The sequence below is a fragment of the Macrotis lagotis genome, chromosome 4 (assembly GCF_037893015.1).
Source record: "Macrotis lagotis isolate mMagLag1 chromosome 4, bilby.v1.9.chrom.fasta, whole genome shotgun sequence".
Lineage (NCBI taxonomy): Eukaryota > Metazoa > Chordata > Mammalia > Peramelemorphia > Peramelidae > Macrotis > Macrotis lagotis.
In genome coordinates this window covers 265109529-265113821 of record NC_133661.1, presented here as the reverse complement: position 1 = coordinate 265113821, position 4293 = coordinate 265109529, and the positions used below count along the sequence as shown (strand labels likewise).

General features: G+C 37.8%; 1 pseudogene; it reads left to right on the top strand.

The window, feature by feature from the left end:
* Nucleotides 1–1910: 1910 nt before the first annotated feature.
* LOC141522905 (pygopus homolog 1-like) lies at nucleotides 1911–2906 on the top strand (annotated as a pseudogene).
* Nucleotides 2907–4293: the final 1387 nt, after the last annotated feature.

Genomic DNA, 4293 nt, shown 5'->3' with positions numbered 1-4293 from the left:
TAAGAAACACATCTGAAACAGAGAGATACACCTAGGGTAAAAGTGTAAGGCTGGAGCAAAATATATTATGCTTCAGCTGAAATAAAAAATCAGGGGTAGCAATCCTGATTTCAGATAAAGCAAAAGGAAAAATTGATCTCATTAAAAGGGATAAGGACGAAAACTACATCTTCTTAAAGAGCACCATAGGTAATGAAGCTATATCATTATTAAATATATAAGCACTTAGTGGTATAGCATCCAAATTCCTAGAGAAAAGTCTAAGAGAATTACAAGGAGACATAGATAGCAGAACTTTAATAATGGGCACCCCTCAACCTCCCTCTCTCAGAACGAAATAAATCTAACCACAAAATAAACAAGAAGGAAGTTAAGAATATGAATAAAATCTTTGAAAACTTGGATATGATAGCTCTCTGGAGGAAATTTAATAAGGATAGAAAGGATATACCTCTTTCTCTGCAGTATATGGCACCTATACCAAAAATCTTATAATCAAATGTAGAAAGCAGACACAATAAATGCATACTTCTCAGATCATGATGTAATAAAAATTACATGTAATAAAGGGTCATGGAAAGATAAACCAAAAATTAATTGGAAGCTAAATAACTTAATTTTAAATAATGAGTGGATGAAATAGCAAATCATAGGAATAATCAGTAATTATATACAAGAAAATGATAATAATGAGACATCATACCAAAATTTATGGGATACAGCCAAGGCAGTTTTGAGAGGAAATTTTATATCTCTAAATGTTTATATGAATAAAATAGAGAAAGAGGAGATCAATGAATTGGGTATACAAGTAAAAAATTTAGAAAAAGAATTAGTTAAAGATTCCCAATTAAATACCAAATTAGAAATTCTGAAAATTAAGGGAGAGATTAAAAAACTTGAAAGCGGGGCAGCTAGGTGGCGTAGTGGATAAAGCACGGGCCTTGGAGTCAGGAGTACCTAGGTTCATATCCGGTCTCACACACTTAATAATTACCTAGCTGTGTGGCCTTGGGCAAGCCATTTAACTCAATTTGCCTTGCAAAAAAAAAAAACCTAAAAAAACTTGAAAGCAAGAAAACCATTGATCTAATAAATAAAACTACTCACTTTATGAAAAAAACAATAAAATAGATAAACTTTTAGTTAATTTGATTTAAAAAAAGAAAGATGATAACCAATTGCCAATATCAAAAATGAAAAGGGTGAACTAACCACCAATGAGGAAGAAATTAAACAGATAATTTGGAGTTATTTTGCCAAACTGCATGCCAATAAATTTACTAACCTGAGTAAAATGGATGAATATTTTCAAAAGTACAAACTACCCAGATTAACAGAAGAGGTAATAAAAATATTTAAATAACCCCATTTCAGAAAAAGAAATTGAAGAAATCATCAATAAACTCTCTAAGAAAAAGTCTGGACTTAAAAGCAAATTCTACCAAACATTTAAAGAACAATTAATTCCTATTCTACATAAACTATTTCAAAAAAATAGGAGTTCTGCCAAATTCCTTTTATGACACCAATACGGTGCTGATACCTAAACAAGGAAGAATCAAAACAAAATTATAGAATAATCTCCCTAATGAACATTGATGCAAAAATCAAATAAAATTTTAGCAAAGAGATTAGAGCAAGTTATTACTAGGATAATAAACCATGATGAAGTAGGATTTATACCAGGTAGGAAGGGATGGTTCAATATCGGGAAAACACACAACATAATTGAACATACCAATAGCAAAACCAATAGAAATCATATAATTATCTCAATAGATGCTGAAAAAGCCTTTGATAAAATGCAACATCCATTCCTATTAAAAACACTAGAAAGTATGGGAATAAATGGAGTTTTCCTTAAAATAATAAGTAGTATCTATCTAAAACCATCAACAAATTATTATATGTTATATCTTAGCCCTGGTTGCCCTGGATTTGGAGGCTCCGGCTCATTCAGAATGCCACCTCATATACCCCCAAGAATGTCATCCCCATACTGTGGTCCTTACTCATTTAGGAACCAGCCACACCCATTTCCTCAAAATCCTTTAGGCACTGGTTTTAATCGACCTCATGCTTTCAACTTTGGGCCACATGATAATTCAGGTTTTGGAAATCCAGCATATAATAGTCCACTAAGTCAGAATGTTAATATGTCTAATCAACATTTTAGACAAAATCCTGCTGAAAACTTCAATCAGATTCCTTCACAGAATGCCAGCCAAGTATCCAATCCAGACTTGGCATCTAATTTTGTCCCTGGAAATAATCCAAATTTTACCTCCCAATTAGAATCAAATCATTCATTTATCCCTCCACCAAACACTTTTGGCCAAACAAAAGCACCTCCACAAAAACAGGACTTTAGTCAAGGAGCAACTAAAAGCTCTAATCAGAATTCTGCTGCCCATCCTCCTCATCTCAATATGGATGAAACTGTAAACCAGGGTAATATTGACTTGAAAAATGTTAGTCAAAACAATACAGTAAATCAAGCAAGAAACCATTCCAACAGCACTGATAATGCAAACAGCAGCCATGCAAATGGAACTCAGAATAAGCCCCGTCAATCCTGAGTTACAGCAGATGGGTGTAATTCTGAGAAGAGCAACAAAGCCACTCTCCTCCCAAGTCGTCATGGCCATTCATCTTCAGACCCAGTATATCCTTGTGGCATTTGTACAAATGAAGTGAATGATGATCAGGATGCCATCTTATGTGAGGCCTCATGCCAGAAATGGTTCCACTGTATCTGTACCGGGATGACAGAGACTGCTTATGGCCTCCTGACTGCAGAAGCCTCGGCAGTGTGGGGCTGTGATACCTGTATGGCTGAAAAAGACCAGTTAATGCGCACTCGAGAAACCTTTGGGCCACTTGCAGTAGGCTCTGATGGGTAATCAGTAGTTTTTAGAGTAGTTTTTTTTCATCCTTAGTACATAGGATCTTAAAGTTTCACCTTGCAGAAACAAAACCAAACTAGTTATTTATCCTTTAGTTTTTACCCTATTTAGTTTCAGTACTGTTGTAAATTTTGTATAGTATTTGCGTATTTGTTCTTGTGTTAATCAGAAATATAAAAGCCTCTTTAATCTTCAAAACAATCAGCTAAAATTTAGATTGGTCATTTATAGGTTGTAACTAAAATAAAAACCAAAACAAACCAGAATTAAATCCAAATGTATATTTTTAATTAATAAACTATACCAAAAGTGCTGAACTTTGAAAGCATCATATGAAACACTGAGCTTAGTATCCCCTTTTCTAAGGGTCCATTTAGTTTGTTTTAAGAATATTTTATGTGTAAGTGAAACATAAATGGCAAATACTAAGGTTTTATAAATTTTTTAAGAGAACAATATCAGAACTTCCGGCCAAGATGGCGGAGAGAAGACAGGCACAGTTCTAAAGTCTCCTGATCTCTTCCCCATCTATCACATGAAACAAAACTCTTAAAAGAAATCCAAACCAGGAAACCCAGAAAGAAAAGCCAGGAGAGTAAAATCTACCTCAGGATTTGTCTCCCACAGCAGCCTTGGCTGAGTACCAGCAGGTGAGTCTGAGCTCCCAAGGAAGATCAGCCAGACCAACAGCTGAATCGGAACCCGGAGTCTGAGGGCCCGAGAGCCGGACCTGCTGGATCAGCGCTGGGGCTGGACAAAGGGGGCTTGGATCCGCGGGGAAGCAGAGGCGCTGGTGTTGGGGCTGTCCCCCTGGAGCTTGGGGAAGGGGCTGCGGGGAGAGGTCTGGTGCAAGAGAGCTGCAGAGGCCATTCCTGGGCTCCTCAGGTCTGAGAAACTCTGAGCCCACGCCTCCATTGCACTGAGGTCTCCTCCCAAACAAATGCAAATTATTTCTGCCTCAGGCCCAGGTGTGTGAGCAAAAGAACCAGCCCAGCTGAGGAATCACCTCAGGCCAGGGTAAGGCCCACCATTGATTGCAGGCAAAAGAATTCAATAGCTCCAATTCCCTCCCTCAAGCAAAGGGAGAAGGCCTCGCAACCAAGGTCACAGACACCCCAGAGAGGGCAACCAGCTCCTCCTACTGGCCAGCCAGAGAAACTGCACTCAGTAAAGCCTTTAGAGATCCCAAGCCCAGGTGAACCAGCCCCACCCAACTCAAGGTCTTAGCATAATGAAGAAGGGTCAGCAGAAAGGTGGATCCATAGAAAAATTCCTGGAAGGGAAAGACCCCAGCCCAGAGAGACCTGGAACCTCTGAGGAGAATACAGTCTGGTCTCCAGCACAGAAAGACTTCCTTGAAGAAATAAGGAAGGAGTTTAAAAAT